This window comes from Bos mutus, chromosome 13 (assembly GCF_027580195.1).
Source record: "Bos mutus isolate GX-2022 chromosome 13, NWIPB_WYAK_1.1, whole genome shotgun sequence".
NCBI lineage: Eukaryota > Metazoa > Chordata > Mammalia > Artiodactyla > Bovidae > Bos > Bos mutus.
Window position 1 is genome coordinate 54255625 of NC_091629.1, and position 17359 is coordinate 54272983.

A 17359-nucleotide genomic window follows, 5' to 3' on the forward strand; every position below is an offset into this window, starting at 1 on the left:
TCCAAAAACTGATAAGCAGGGAGTTGAAAAGGATAGAATTGCCAGGAAAATAAGTAAATATAACAGCTACTCCTCAGGTGAAAATGAAATAAAGCTATAATCTCTGGGTATCTGTTGATACAAAAAACTCATTATGCTCTTGAGGCTAAAACTATCACTAAGAACCATCAAACCAAAATCATAGCTGTCAACACCACTGGAATACTTGAAATGTTTCAAAGATTTCCAGTGCATAAGAAGAAAAGTCAGTAACAGAGGCCAGAACTCTTCCTTCCCTCAATTGTGCAGGTTAAATCAAGACTGTAGTTCTTTTTAAGACCATAGCCTCACACCATGAAATTCTTCACCTCAGATATGTAAGTGAGTGAGTGAAGTCGCTCAGTGTGTCCAACTCTTTGCGACCCCATGGACTGTAGCCCAACCAAGCTTCTCCGTCCATGGGATTTTCCAGGCAAGAGTACTGGAGTGGGTTGCCATTTCCTTCTCTAGGGGATCTTCTGACCCAGGGAAAGGAGAGGCCTATCCTAACTTTTAAAGGATTGTTATCCCACTTCATGATATGGCTATCTAAGAGCCTAGGAGGCTTCCAGGAAGATCTCATGAATGGATGGATAACGAGCATCCATTCATTCGTTCATTCAGCAAATGCTGATTAAGCACCCATTATGTGTCAGGTTCTGGGCTCTGAAGATACATCAGTGAAAAAAACCTCACACTTACAGATTAATGGGGGGAAAGAGACAGTAAACCAACAAATAAATTGGTATTTACCAAGTAGTGGTAAGAACCATGAAAAAAAAGTAAGGTTGATTAAGGAGAACAGGGAGATGAGGTGGGTCTTCCACAGAGTGGTCAGGGAAAGGCACTAAAAGGTTATACTGGAGCAGAGACCTGAGGCAAGAACCAGGGTATCCAGGGAACAGGGTTCCAAGCCGATACAACAGCAAATGCAAAGGCACTGAGGCTGGTGTTTGCTTGAAGTTTTTAGGCAACAGCAAAGAGATCTGTCGGGCAAGGCTGGAAGTGAGGACAGGGAGGCAGCCTCAAAGGCCATGGCAGGGACTTCAGATTTTACTTTAAGGTGGGAAGCTGTTGGAACACTCTAAGCAAAGATTCTAACCTCTTTTTTAAAAGCATCAGAAAAGGAACAAGTTCTTACAAAAACAAGACATACTGCTGACAATCTATTTGTAAGTGTTAACAAGCAGACCATAACACAATTTTACAGTACAGTAGCATTTCTATAAGAAAAAACATACTTACATATGGGAACAAAAGACTAAAGGGATAAATAGGAAAGGGTGGTTTACTATGGTTTGTGGGATGATGGCTTTTTTCTTAACCTTTTCTTAGGATTTTTTTTTCCTTCTAGTTTTCTGCCTTAAACATGAGTTACTTTTGTAATTTTTGATGTCATCGTAGAAAATTTTAAAACTCACCTCCACCAGCAGAATGCCCTGGTCTGAAATCTTACTTAAATATGACCCAAAAAAGAGGACCATTTTCTCCCCAAATTACCCTGCTTCCCACGCAATGTTTCCCTGTTACGAAGCACTACACCAATCAAGTCCCACGCCACATAGCAAGGTCACAAAACCAACTTGGTTAATATGTTTATCATTACATAGAAGCACTGTACTCTCCAGCAACTTTGATACCGTCTTTCCAAGGCAGCAATAGAAGGGTTCTTTTCATGAATTTCCTAACACTCTTCTACTACTATGCCGCTTCTGGATTTTTCCACTGTGTGTCTCTTAGAAACAAATTAAGCCCGAATAAGTTGTTCCAGCTAATGAAGTGCGCTCTTGGCTCTTTCCCCGTGGTTGAGAATTATCCGGCAAAATACCAATTGTTTTAGGACGCGTTTTCTCTTAGTTTTGAAATATCGCAATTCGAAGTTACTGCAAATAAAGCACATCAAAATAACAGCATACAAGAGAATCGGTAAATGGAAACTATTGTAACCCTTTTTAAAACTGAGGCTGTACGAAGGTCTCATGAATAAATACACTATACGTCCACATGACACAGATAAAAACAGAAAAGTGTGCCCTCCCTCCTCGTCTACACGAGCACCGCCCCCCCACCACCACCAACCCCTACATCACATAACAGTTTCTCACAGGGCACAAGCCCAGGGCAATCACTGCTCAGAAATGCAAACCACGCAACTCAAAATGACTCAAGCTCTCAAAACACTTTCCACCTAAGCTCCACATCCCACCCACCCCTCAATCACTTCCGACAAGCGTCTCTGAATGGAAATCCCAAACCCGCAGGGTTTCACAAGCCCCCAAACTCCGCTCACGTGCCCCTCGCGGCATCCGGGGTGCCCGAGCCCAGCTCCGCTGCCTTCGCGTGGGCAAGTCGGGGGGTGGGGGTGGTCCCAGGAGGGAGGAGTCTACTGTAACCCCAAGTGGCTCGAGTCCCGGTCCAGCTGCCTCCCTGGCAGAGCGGACCAGAGGCCCGGCGTTGTCCAGTCCCCGCAGGACGCAGCGGGCCCGCGGGCGCTGGGGCAAGTGGCTCTCGGTCGCCTGGCATCTCCCGCCCCACGTCGGTCAGGCCGCCCCCCACCCACCCCGCCGCGCTCCCCTCCCGGCTACAGGGCGCACACACAGCGCTCACACCCGGCTCTCACACCGACACGCACCCTCGCATGGTCCGGCGGGTATCTACGGACACCCCCAACGCCCTGCCGCGATCCTCCAGCTGCAGCCGTGTGGCCACGGGGGGCTGCTCGGACCCCCAGAGAGCAGCGGCACCCTCACGCCTGCAGGGCGACCGAGCGGGGAGCGAGCTGGGGGGGTGAGGAGGGGTGATGACAGATGGGGCGGGGGCGGGGCCTCGGGGGGAAGGGGCGGAGCCTCCCGGCCAGGGGGTGCTGGCGGCTGACAGAAAGAGCCGGGGCAGCGGGCGGGGGTGGCGACGCTGCGGGCCGGGCAGGGGGCCAGGCGTGGCGGGAGGAGCGCGCGCAGACACGGGGCGCTGACAGGCGGGGAGACACACACACACGGGGGCTGACAGCCGCGGGGGCATACGGGGTCGGAGGGCCGAGGCTGGCGCTCACCTGGCAGCGGTGGCGGCGGCGGCGCCCGCGGCCGGGCCGCTCTCCGCGCGCTCCAGGCCTCCCTCCCGGCTGGCGAGCGACCGGCTGGCCGGCCGGCGCAGACCGCGCGGAGGCGGAGGCGGCGGCGACGCCGGAGCCGCGGACGGCTGGGCGGCGGGGACGCAGCTGCACCAACCGACTCCGGGCCGCTCGGCTCGGCCCGGCCGCACTCGGAGGCGCTCGGCTCCGCTCGGCCCCTCTCGGCTCGGCTGGGGGCGTGGCCCGAGGCCCCCCGCCCAGGTCGCCTCTGGCGCCTGGAGGGGCGGGGCTTTCGTGCGGGCGCAAGCCCCCTGACGTCGCAGAGAGGACCTTACCCTGGGCGCATGCGCGGGCGTCGCTCCCGCTTTTCTCGGCGCGGAGGCTGAGCCCGGCAGGGAAGGAGGGGGGACCGGGGGCGGATGCTCCATCCCCGGAGGTTCCTGGCTTTTGTACTCCGTGTCTTGGGCTTTCTAGAGAACCACCAAAGAAAGGCCACGCCAGGCTGCACTTTCAAAAGGATGCTAGCTGGATTGGGAACCCTGATCCTTGCCCCGCCGCTCTCTTCTCAGTCCAGTATTTCCCAACAAGCATCGCCTGGGAGTTAGTTTTCCTTTTATCCCACAAAAACTTTACCGCAGTTTTTTTTCTCTCCTCTGTTTCTTAACAAGAAGGACGACTTCTGATGACTGCTTTCCGTTAAATCTTCAATTGAGAACTTTCAAGCACATCAGTTAGCCCCTTCAGGTATAGTAAAGCTCTTTTTTCACAGCTTCTGTTGTGTAACCTGTGACACCTGGGGTAAAGGTGACCCCTTTTCTGAGTTTTTTTCACGCGTTCCAGGCACCTTTTTTGTTATGGAGTCCCAAGTCTGTAACAAATATGCTCAGAAAGTGGTCCCCACCTTTAGAATCTAGGGGTCAATAAACAGCGAGCACACTCAGTATGACATACCAGAGTTGGAATCTCACATCTGCCATATATGGCAGATTAATAATTGGCTGAGTGACTTTGCTATTTAATCTCTCATCCATAAAAGAGCAATGAAAATATCAATAATCAAGCCAGTAGAAATGACTGAAAGGATTAAATGACAGCACATGGGCAGCTTTCTGCACAGTGCCTGGTGTTCAGTAAACAAAGCTGACAAACCACCGTATTACACGATCCATGGCTGGTTGAATCCCAGGATGCAGAACCAGAGGTATGGAGGGCCAACTATGGGGTTTGAGCATCCACGGATATTGGTATCCGCAACAGATGCTGGAACCAGCCCCCCACAGATACTGAGGGATGACTGTACCTGGGGTATGGTCTTCTCATTTAAAACTCCCATTTAGTCAACAAACTTTTCTGAGCATCTATTCCAACCCAACACTGTGGGCTGCAGATAAACAAGGCACTCTCCCAACCATCAAGTAACTTGATATTTCAGAGGAGCCAGATGTGGAAAGAAATACTTCTGGAAGAAAATATGTAACACTAGATGTATGTGTCAACTGCTTTGGAAAGCAAAGAGAAGAACATCATTTGTTCTATATAGGAGAACATGGAAAGGCTTCCCAGAGGAGGGGACACTGAGGCTGGGTCTATAGAGTTGAAGAGGACAGGACCTTAGGCAGAGGAAATAGTGTGCACTTAATATCTGTGTTGGGAGGTATGTGGCAAATAATGTTTACCCAAGGAGACAAATCATTTTCCTTAAAAAAAAAAAAAAAGTTTTAAGTGAATTTCAGGTGATCATATAAGAATGTCACCTGCACTCACATTCGGATGAACTATCTCAAGCAGAAAAGTTGCCAGAAATACAGCTGATGCAATAGAACTACAACCTGACCTCTGTTTTACTGGAATGGGCTACACCTGTGACTTCTTTGTGTCTGGTTCCAGAGGCAAAGAACATGTATCGATTAGGAGTTTTCTGGCTACAAGTTACCAGTAACCCATGAACCCAGTTTAAGAAAAACAAGAGGGGAATTGATCTTAAAGCTTTTGGAAGTGGGGACAGGGGGAGGTGGGAATGGATTCTTAGGCCAGCAGCAAGAACCCAGCTGGGCTTTTGGATGAAATGGAAGCATAGCAAGAGTTGCCAGTAAGACTCTCCTTGCAAACTTGTTTCCTCTGCTTCCAATGAGAAATCTATCTCCCAACCACTTCCAATGATCCAGAGAGACATGAGAGACATGAAAAATCCCTGATCATTCCAATTCCAAAATCCCAGAAAGAGGCCCTAACTGGCCTAGTTTAAGTCAGGTGTCCCCCTCCCCCAGAACAATCGGTGTCGGCTTACAAGTCATGAGTTTCACTAGGAATCCACTTGTGTTGATCAAGACCACAAAAAGGGCATTATTTTGAGTTGAGGTATCTTAAGGGAAGTCCCTCACAGATCCATTGATTCTGCTTAATGGCAAAATAACTGAGAGACATTTGATCAGAAATCAGGAAAACACCTGATTTCTGCACAGTATGAAGGTCTCTTTTTTTTTTTAAATGTAGCAATCAAAGTTTTTTTCCCAATAAAAAGTAGGGAAAAGCTGGGGTGGGCTCCGTAAGCCCTTTGTGTTAGTTGGCATTAATGTTCCATCACCAGATAATTCTGGTTTGTTTCCCAGGCACGTGATGGGGTTATACTTCCTCACAGCTTGGAGTCAGAAGTGGCCATGGGCCTTGTTTTGGTCCCTACATTGCAAGTAGAAGCACATCACTCTCAGCCCAAACTTTAAGAGCTAGAAAGCAGTTTTTTATGCTTTCTTTCCCTCAGCCACAGCCATAGACCACGCTTGAGGAGGTGACAGCTCCATCAGTCCGGGTCCTGGAGTGAGAAAACACAGCATGACCCAAGCAGACATACAGTATAAGCAAGAAACAAACCTTTGCTGTTTGAAAAGCAAGGCCAGGGCTTGTGTGTTACCAAAGCAAAACCTAGCCTATCCTGACAGATGCACCTTCCTAACATCCAGTATACCCCACTTCCTATGGTACAGCCCTGAGGCAGTTTGGGTGGGCTGGACCCCCATCTCCCACGTGCAAGTGTAGAGCTTCAAATCAATTGACTTGGTCTTCCCAGGTGGTGGTAGTGGTAAAAAACCCGCCTGCCAATATAGGAGTATTCAAGAGACATGTGTTCAATCCCTGGGGTGAGAAGACTCCCTGGAGAAGGAAATGGCAACCCACTCCAGGAACCTTGCCTGGAAAATCCCCATGGACAGAGGAGCCTGACGGACTACAGTCCATCGCACAATATACCTTGTACTGACTGCTGCAAAGACAGACCTTTTATCCAGGATTACATCTGTCAGCACTCAATATTTACCTCTTCACAACAGTTGGGTAAAAGCCTTCACTCCCTCCCTGGATGTCAGTAAAGAACCATTTCAGCTATTCTGGTACAATGAGAAGAGCCAGGCTAAAGACGAAGCCAACCCATGAAATCAGGAAACGTGGAAAGAACTGAAGAGAAAAGAGTGTTGAAATGCCAACCAAAGCTCACCTGAATCCCACTTACCAATCAGGTCACATAAATCAATGCATTCCCTCTATTATTGATTCTAACTTGAGCTGGATGTTTTTTTAATTAGTTGAAACCAAAAGCATTCTAACGATGGCTATTTGAATGCTACATTCACTGCACAGCTCTGAGCAGGAGCCAGTGCCATAGAATCACAAGCGGGAGTCTGAGCTGTAAACAATTGCAGGAAGAGAAGGTAAAACATTCTCCTTGATTTCTATGCCGGCTCCTTGTCAAGAATGAGGTTATCACAGTGCCTCAGAGCACAGAGAAGGCAGTAACTAGCCATGAACTGAGGATTAGAAGGAAGAGAATTCTATGGAACCAGGGTAGTGAGAGACCCCTTTAGTTTAATCAACAATACATGGTTCATTTCTTTAAAAAAAAAAAAAATTCTATTTCTTTATCTTTAGTTGTCCTGGGTCTTCATTGCTGCATGTGGGGTTTCTTTAGCTGTGTGAGCAGGGGCTGCTCTCCCGTTGCAGCGCACAAGCCTCTCTTTGCAGTGGCTCCTCTTACTGTGGAGCACAGGCTCAGTAGTTGTGGTGTACGGGCTTATTTGCCCTGTGGCAGGTGGGATCTTCCTGGACCAGGAATCAAACCAGTGTCCCCTGCATTGCAAGGAGGATTCTTAACCACTGGACCACCAGGGAAGCCTCATAGCTCATTTCATGGTTAATCCTTATCTTGCCTTTAAAAAGTCTGGAATTTAAACATCCCAGCGGCATTCCCATCCCCCAGAGGCAGTTAGTGTAGTGTGTAAGTAAGTAGGATTTAAACCCAGAACTCCTGAGTTTGAATCCTGTCTTCCCCACTTAACTTGCTGTATGAGCTCGAGTAACTGACTTAACCCCCTAATGTTTTTGTGAGAATTGGATGAGATAATCCACATGTTGCTATTAACATGGTGTCTGATGCGTGATGAGAACTCAAAAGTTAAAAAGAAAGTCCCATCCATCATTTTAAGTAAAAGTTCTGAATCCAGTTCTGCCAATTTGTTGTCTCTCCGCTCTAAATCCATCCTTCCTTGCAATCCATCCTTCCTTGCCATGCTTTGTGATGCTGGAGCTGAATTCTGCTAACATGTCTCTCTTGTCAGGGGCACAATGTTAGGCTTTGTCGGTAGAGAGGGCTAAAGGGGTGCTGCTGGACCAGAGATGAACTTGAATGTCCATAAAATGCCCCCAGCCCGAGGCACTGTCTGTTCCCCCCACCATTCTCTTTCCCAGTAAATATGTATTGTGTACCTACTACATACCTGGCTGTGTACTGGGTTCTGGGTGTGTAGTTTGAATAAAACCAGAAACCTTCACGGAATTTACAGTCTAGTATGTCAGGCAGACGTTGATCAAATAATCAAAAGTAGAAGTCTTACATGGTGCCTTGTACCACAAGATCCCAGAAATAGGAGACTTTGGATCAAAGATGCTTAGAGGAAGAGGAGTTCCCTGGTGGTCCAGTGGTTAAGAATCCCCCTGCCAATGCAGTGTATGTGGTTTTGATCTCTGTTTGGAGAACTAAGGTCCCATAAGCCCAGGGCAACCTGCACCCAGCAACTAAGACCCAATATGGCAAAAAAAAAAAAAAAAAAAAAAGAAAGAAAATGTTTAGGGAAATATGAGATCTAATTAAACTGGATGTGTTGGTGTACTTGGGCTGCCATAACAAAATACCTTTGACCAGATGACTTAAAACAGCAGAAAGTAATATTCTTCAAATTCTTGAGGCTGGAATTCCAAGATCAAGTTTCCATCACATGCAGTTTCTGGTGAGGACTCTCTTCCTGACTAGAATGTGGCTTCTTCATTGCTGTGTCCTCATATATGAGCATGGAGAGAGGAGAATGAACTTTCTGGTATCTCTTCTTATAAGGACACTAACTGTCCTGGATCAGAATCCCACTCTCATGATCTCATTCAACTTTAATTATTTCCTTACTCCCAGTATTGCCACACTGGGAGTTAGGGCTTAGACATATGAATTTTGCAGGTACATACACATTTAGCCCATCACGGTAGGAAAATATGGGAGAGGGGTGCTCCCTGTAGAGGACTCATGCATAGACCCTGAAGCCATCCAGGGTACATGGTGGTTTAAACAAAGAGGAAGAAGGCACGTGGATAGTGAGGCGAATAGAGGGAGGTCAGGCTGCAGAGGTGGACAGGGGCCAGCCAGATCATGCAGGGCCTTGAAGGTGCTGGTAATAATTTGAGCTGCATTCTAGGAACCCTTCAATACAGGTGCAGGGACAACCTGCTGGGTGCAGTTCAGAATGGCAGGCTCACAATGGATGTAGACAGAACAGTAATGAAGCTGTCCAGAGTGCCCAGCTGCTGGTTGGCCTGGAGGAGACACTGGCCAGCCAAGCTGCCCAGAATCAGGGAAGAGAACTTGCTTCTGCTTCTGGCCCCGGTGAACAGAGGCCTCGCATTCAGAGCCACCCTAGTCACATCTGCATCTTCTCTACAGTCCTGGCTTCTCGCCTCCCCTCCTCACCTGATAGACCCTGTGCATTAGTCTACCTTGGCCATGACCACCCATCTCTGTGGCTGGTTGTGTTTCCCTAGCCCTAGTCTAGCCCCGGAGAAGGCAATGGCACCCCACTCCAGTAGTTTTGCCTAGAAAATCCCATGGACGGAGGAGCCTGGTAAGGCTGCAGTCCGTGGGGTCGCTAAGAGTCGGATGTGACTGAGCGACTTCACTTTCACTTTTCACTTTCATGCATTGGAGAAGGAAATGGCAACCCACTCCAGTGTTCTTGCCTGGAGAATCCCAGGGATGGGAAGCCTGGTGGGCTGCCGTCTATGGGGTTGCACAGAGTCGGACAGGACTGAAGCGACTTAGCAGCAGCAGCAGCAGCAATCTAGCCCAGCCTGCCTTCCTCCTTTTCCCACAATGGGCCACAGCACTAGAATTCAACAAGCTGCCCATTAGTGTAAGTTGGTACAGCCACTGTGGAGAACAGTATGGAAGTTCCTCAGAAAACTAAAAATAGAATTACCATATGATCGAGCAATCCCGCTCCTGGGCATACCTCCAGACAAAACTATTATTTGAAAAGATGCATGCACCCCTATGTTCATCGCAGCACTATTCACAATAGTCTGACATGGAAACAACCTGAATATCCATCAAGAGAGGAATGGATAAAGAAGATGTGATGCATATGTACAATGGAATACTACTGGGCCATAAAAAAGAATGATATAATGCCATTTGCAGCAACATGGATGCAACTAGAGATGATGATACTAAGTGATGTTAAGTCAGAAAGACAAATACTATATATGATATCACTTATCTGTAGAATCTAAAATACGAAACAAATGAACCTATGAGACAGAAATAGAAGAGCAGACATAGAGAGCAGACTGGTGGTTGCCAAGGGGGAGGACCTAGGAGAAGGACGGAGTGGGAGGCTGGGTTAGCAGATGAAAGCTTTTAAACATAGACTGGATAAACAGCAAGGTCCTGCTGTATATCAAAGGACAGTCAATATCCTATGATAAACCATAGTGGAAGACAATATGTTTTAAAAGGAACGTACATATGTATATGTACAACTGAATCACTTTACTGTACAGCAGAAATTAACGCATTGTAAATCAGCTATACTTCAATTAAAAAATTGTAACAAAATGCTGCCTCTGATCAATCAGACTTGACAAATCCACAACTGCCCACCCCTTCTTAGACTCCTCAGTGTGATATGCAAGTTCCCAGCCAACAGAACTCTTTAACCTAGGATCCTGAAGAACTTTAAGATGTGAACTGGAAGTCATCCATTCCTTACACAGATGCAGCCTGGCTTCAAGTCATCTGAGTTGTCTACATAATGTGAAACTCTGAATACAGATTAAGGGGATCCTGAACTGTTAGCACTTCAAGGGGTTAGTAAAAACAAAAATTTTTTTAAGCTCTTCGGAAAAAATTTACATCGTTCTAACCTTAAGATTGTTTCTACAGGAAAAAGAGAAAGGATGAGATAAAAGCAATATTTGAAAAGATAGTGTCTGAGGATTCTCTAGAACTTATGAAAGATATAAGATATGATATCTGATATCATCAGATCAGATCACTCAGTCGTGTCCGAATCTTTGCGACCCCATGAATCACAGCACGCCAGGCCTCCCTGTCCATCACCAACTCCCGGAGTTCACCCAGACTCACGTCCATCGAGTCAGTGATGCCATCCAGCCATCTCATCCTCTGTCGTCCCCTTCTCCTGCCCCCAATCCCTCCCAGCATCAGAGTCTTTTCCAGTGAGTCAACTCTTCGCATGAGGTAGCCAAAGTACTGGAGTTTCAGCTTTAGCATCATTCCTTCCAAAGAAATCCTAGGGCTGATCTCCTTTAGAATGGACTGGTTGGATCTCCTTGCAGTCCAAGGGACTCTCAAGAGTCTTCTCCAACACCACAGTTCAAAAGCATCAATTTTTTGGCACTCAGCCTTCTTCACAGTCCAACTCTCACATCCATACATGACCACGGGAAAAACCATAGCCTTGACTAGACAAACCTTTGTTGGCAAAGTAATGTCTCTGCTTTTGAGTATGCTATCTAGGTTGGTCATAACTTTCCTTCCAAGGAGTAAGCGTCTTTTAATTTCATGGCTGCAGTCACCATCTGCAGTGATTTTGGAGCCCAGAAAAATAGTCTGACACTGTTTCCACTGTTTCCCCATCTATTTCCCATGAAGTGATGGGACCGGATGCCATCATCTTCGTTTTCTGAATGTTGAGCTTTAAGCCAACATTTTCACTCTCCACTTTCACCTTCATCAAGAGGCTTTTGAGTTCCTCTTCACTTTCTGCCCTAAGGGTGGTGTCATCTGCATATCTGAGGTTACTGATATTTCTCCCAGCAATCTTGATTCCAGCTTGTGTTTCTTCCAGTCCAGCGTTTCTCATGATGTATTCTGCATATAAGTTAAATAAATGGGGTGACAATATACAGCCTTTATGTACTCCTTTTCCTATTTGGAACCAGTCTGTTGTTCCATGTCCAGTTCTAACTGTTGCTTCCTGACCTGCATACAAATTTCTCAAGAGGCAGATCAGGTTGTCTGGTATTCCCATCTCTTTCAGAATTTTCCACAGTTTATTGTGATCCACACAGTCAAAGGCTTTGGCATAGTCAATAAAGCAGAAATAGATGTAAGCCAATTCTCCTCAAATTAAAATAAAGAAATTTTTAAAAGTTCAAATCAGGATAAATAAAAATCAATCTCCATCTAGACACATCACAATGAAACCATAAAAAACCAAGACATATGAAATTGGTTTAATATATTAATTAAAGAGTAATTTGACCAGAGCCTCTGCTGGGAAGATGGGGAGAGGAAGGGTCCAGTTTTGATTCCCACCAGGGCCATCATCACAGTTTTGATTATTTAAAGTACAAACCCACCCAGCAACAGTATTCTCATTCCTAAAGAGATTAGTATGCAGATCTGGCAGAGGACAGAAATTAGGAGGAGATCAAATAACTTGCCAACTAGAGTTGATTATTCATCAGCTCCTTAGCAGACAGGTGTGGAAGGGTTCTGGGATGAAGATGCACCCACAGGTGTGTAAAGACTGAAGGAGGAAATGAGAATGTGACAACACAGCAAAAAGCTTTAGAACAACTGGACTCTATTTTAAGGACATGACATCGACTAAAAGGAAAACTCAGGAAATCATTAAGAAGACAGAACCGTTAGACTTTGGCATCCCAGTGGGCAGCACAGGTTTCTCTAATAGATTAGCAGCTACACACCATATGCCTTTTATTCACCAGTCTCCTGAATCAGGTGACTTAGATACCTGGCAGGAAACTACCAATGCATGGCAAGAAGAAGATGTAGTCTGTCAACCAAACAAGTTCTCAGGCAATAGCAGAGAGGTGAACAAGAGCAAAAGAACAATCAAGGAAGAAAATGGGACAGGAAGCACAGTGGTGTGAAAATTGGTGTCAAACTTTCACAACAAATGTTCTTCAAATGTCATAGTACTGGTGGGAGAAATATGAGCTCCACAAACCAACACTTGTATGGATCTAAGAATATTATCAGAATACAAATACAATGCTTGACTTCAGTGTATTCATCAGGACATTCAGGACACCAGGATTCTCTCAAAGTCCCTTGAACTCAGTGATTGAGACTCAAAAGAATAAAAAAAAGCTTATGAGAAAACAATTTCTTCAACATGCTCCAACTGTAAGACAATGGTTTGCTCTAGAGAAATAATTTCAAATAGAATATACCAGTACCTCTTCAAGCTAGTGTTCCTAGCTAAATAAATGGATGTAAATAATCTTATGATGGGAAAGAAACTCTTCTGTCTATAATGCTTTCCATCAATGTGCATAATGATACAATAAATAATTTTAATTATTATTTGGCTTCCATGATTTGTTGTTCAGTTGCTTAGTCATGTCTGACTCTTTGCAACACCATGGACTGCAGGATGCCAGGCTTCCCTGTCCTTCACTGTCTCCCGGAGTTTGCTCAAAACTCATGTCCATTGAGTCAATGATGCAGTGAGCCAGAGAAAAGCTCATGCAGCAACAAAGACCCAGCACAGTCAAAAATAACTTTTTTAAAAAAAGAAAATAAGTCAGTCACAAAAAGACAAATACTACATGACTCTGTTTATATGAAATACCTAGAATGGTGAAATACACAGTGACAGGAAGTAGAATGGTGGTTGCTAGGGAAGCAGCAAAGGAATGAATGGGCAACCATTGCATAATGGACAGAGCATATCAGTTTTGCAAGATGAAAATGGTTCTGGAGATTGGCTGCACAAAGATGTGAATGTACTTAAAACCAGTGAACTGCACATTTAAACATACTTATAATGGTAAACTTGGGATTATATATGTTTTAACACACTTTAAAAAATCTAATGCAGAAGATAAAACGCAATCATCGAAAACACTTGGCTGATCCAAAAGGAGAAAAAAAGGAAAACAGGAGCAAAATCCAGGTAGGCCAAATAGAAGAGAAATAACAAGATTATAGATGTAAATGACTTGGAACCGTACTGTAATACATGCTAAGGCAGAGCAGCAGACATGTACCAAAATGCTCCCAGCAGCATTATTTGTAGTAGCTCTAAATTGGAAATGACCCAAATGTCAATTAGTAGTTGAAGGGGTAAATAAATTTTGGTATATTCACCCAATGGAATGCTGCTATATGCTGCGCTAAAAGTGAATGAACTACAGCTTCACACAACATGGAAGACTCTAATAAATCACATGGAGTGAAAGAAGCCAGACACCAAAGGACACACACTTAGTGGTGACCTTTATATAAAACCTATAATAACCACCAGGGGCTGCCCTGGTGGCTCAGACGGAAAAGACTCTGCCTAAGTGAAAAAGTTGGCTTAAAGCTCAACATTCAGAAAACGAAGATCATGGCATCTGGTCCCATGACTTCATGGGAAATAGATGGGGAAACAGTGGAAATAGTGTCAGACTTTATTTTTTGGGGCTCCAAAATCACTGCAGATGGTGACCGCAGCCATGAAATGAAAAGACGCTTACTCCTTAGAAGGAAAGTTATGACCAACCTAGATAGCATATTCTAAAGCAGAGACATTACTTTGCCAACAAAGGTCCGTCTAGTCAAGGCTATGGTTTTTCCTGTGGTCATGTATGGATGTGAGAGTTGGACTGTGAAGAAGGCTGAGCGCTGAAGAATTGATGCTTTCGAACTGTGGTGTTGGAGAAGACTCTTAAGAGTCCCCTGGACTGCAAGGAGATCCACCCAGTCCATTCTAAAGGAAATCAGCCCTGGGATTTCTTTGGAAGGAATGATGCTGAAGCTGAAACTCCAGTACTTTGGCCACCTCATGCGAAGAGCTGACTCTTTGGAAAAGACTCTGACGCTGGGAGGGATTGGGGGCAGGAGGAGAAGGGGACGACAGAGGATGAGATGGTTGGATGGCATCACCGACTCAATGGATATGAGTTTGAGTGAACTCCGGGAGATGGTGATGGACAGGGAGGCCTGGCGCGCTGCGATTCATGGGGTCGCAAAGAGTCGGACACGACTGAGCGACTGAACTGAACCGAACTGATTGACAGTGCAGAAGACCCAAGTTCGATCCCTAGGTTGGAAGATCTCCTGGAGAAGGAAATGGCAACCCACTCCAGTATTCTTGTCTGGAAAATTACATAGACAGAGGAACATAGTGGGCTACAGTCCATGGGGGTCGCAAAAAGTCGAACACGGCTAAGTGTCTACACAACAATAACAAATACAGTTTATTTTGGTTTATATCACTCCAGATTTTTCAGGGTATCTACACATTTTTTGTTTTAACTATGGGATTATATTGCACACACTGCTGAACTTTTTTCCTATCTTAATCGGTATTCAACATCTGTTCATTTTAATACATATAGACCTACTCCACACTTTGCCAGGAGATGGCTATATTCATTAGCTTGATTGCGGCAATGGTTTCATGGGTATCTACACATGTCAAAACTCAAATCGTACTCTTTAAATACATGTGGTTTACTGTACATCAGTCATATCTCAATAAGACTGGGAAAATATTATGCCTTAAATCTCTTTTACTGATTTCCCCCACTTAACACTACATCCATGCTGTTGTATGTACACCTAACAAATAGTTTCTCAGTGATGTGTAGAATTCCAAGGTCAGCCTCCATCATAGTTTACTAACTCATTTTTGCTTCCTGCTCACCTATGCCATGAACAAGACTATCATAAATAATCTCCACCTTGTCTTCTTATATACCTGACCAAGCTTTCTTTAAAACATATTTCAGGGAATAAGATGGCTGAACTTTCTGCCAATACATCCTTATTTTTACTGAAAACTGCCTGCTTATTGTTTATTTTAGAGAAGAGCTGAGCAAGTTTCCATCCCATTCCAGCTGGGCATGAGAGTTCCCAGTCTCTTCACTTGGATTTCGGACCCTTCACGCTGCAACAGGACAGAGGGCAGGGGTGTCAGTTCTTGGTCACCCCTCATCTCCCCACTTCCCTGCATTCTATTTGACATTTACTTCATTTGCTGTGTGCTTAGTCACTCAGTCATGTCTGACTCTTTGCAAACCTTTGGACTGCAGCCCACCAGGCTCCTCTGTCCATGGGATTTCCCAGGCAAGAGTACTGGAGTGGGTTGCCATTTCCTCCTTCAAGGGATCTTCCTGACCCAGTGGTCAACCCCATGTATCCTATGTCTTCTGAGTTGCAGGTGGATTCTTTATCTGCTGGGCAATAGGGGAAGTCCTATATGACTTCATGTTTGCTGATAAATAATTTTTTTTCAGGCTGTGGCCATTCCGTAGTGTTTAACAGATGGACTTTCTATTTTCACTTGCTTTTTAAACCATGTTTTGGGGGAGAGGTACAGGTGAGAGATGGGAGCTCTGTAGCCTGTCTTTCCGCACTCTCCAGCAGACTTCAAAGGTCCCACCTACATGAAGGAGCCAGGCCCCTGTGCTTGGGCCAGTGTTTTAAGCTGCAAGGAATGTGGTGACTCAGCTGGTCGCCCAGGGACACCTCAGTGAACAAGGCTGAGGGAAGGAAGTCATTACACAGACAGCTGGGCTGTAAAAAACAAAAATACTCCTCACACCAAGCTTTACGAAGCAGTGAGGCTGTGCGTCCCATGACTCAATGGGACTGTTTCTGCCACGTGGCCCCCCAGCCCACAATATGTGGCCCCCAGCCCGTAATACGTGGCACCAAGCTCAGAATATGTGGCACGCAGCCCTCATTCACTCCCGGCTGCTCCTCAAGCTGCTTGGAAAACTGACTGGGTGGGGACCCCAGGAAAATCCATGATAGTCTTCTCTTTTCCACCCTGTCCCATTGCTACCTGTATCATCTCTTTTCTCCTTGCTCCTTCCTCTTTAGTTCTTTTGTGTTAGAAAGTGTTTGTCACTCAGTTGTATCTGACTCTTTGCAAACCCATGGACTGTCATCCAGCCAGGCTCCTCTGTCCATGGAATTCTCCAAGAATACTGGAGTGAGTGGCCATTCCCTTCTCTAGGGACCTTACTGACCCAGAGATCAAACCTGGGTCTCCTGCACTGCAGGCAGATTCTTTACCATCCAAGCCACCAGGGAAGCCCTACATTTTAATTCTCTTGCCCCTAAATAAACTTTTTAAAATCTGGAGTTCAGTTTTTCACACCAGCAGGGAGCTTGGCAGAGACATGCGCGTGTGTGCTCAGTCACATCACTCTTTGCAACCGTATGGAGTGTAGCCCGCCAGGCTCCTCTGTCCATGGGTTCTCCAGGTAAGAATACTGGAATGGGTTGCTGTGCCCTCCTCCAGGGGATCTTCCCAATCCAAGGATTGAACCTGCATCTCTTGTGTCTCCTGCATTGGCAGGTGGATTTTACTCGTACTACCTGGGAAGCCCCACCAAAGATGATAAACAGGTAGAAAAAATTATGCACAAGGCAAAAGCGATTGCTTTCAACTCAGAAATACATACCGCTTTTCTTTTAGGAAGCCCAATGGCGATGATTTGTTGATATAATCAAGCAGGACCCTATGGGGCATACAACATTTACACTGGTACAGTGACTAGCAATATTGTGTCACTCTCCTGCTCAACAACCGTCAGTGGCTCCTCAGTGCCCATGGTTTTACCCCATATTCAAGGTCAGATGGGCCACCTCCTAGCACTCTCTTTCTCCACTATTCATGGCTTCATTCACCACTTCAACCCACTTACGCTGTCCCTGACCCTCTTGTATATACTCCATCCCTATATAATTCAAGG

The 17359-nt window shown here is 45.8% G+C and overlaps 1 protein-coding gene across 6 annotated transcripts in view; it reads right to left on the bottom strand.

Moving 5' to 3' along the window:
* Positions 1-17359, bottom strand: part of ZHX3 (zinc fingers and homeoboxes 3) — a 136467-nt gene that overhangs the window by 110830 nt on the left and 8278 nt on the right. For 2 of the 6 annotated variants that reach the window (XM_070381735.1, XM_070381739.1), the window contains exon 1: positions 3068-3308. The exons of 2 other annotated variants lie outside the window; for them this stretch is intronic. The gene's annotated coding sequence lies outside the window, so the exon portion shown is untranslated. Of the gene's footprint in view, positions 1-2650; positions 2792-3067; positions 3309-17359 lie in introns of those variants that run through there. 2 more of the 6 variants (XM_070381736.1, XM_070381740.1) reach the window with 1 other exon arrangement.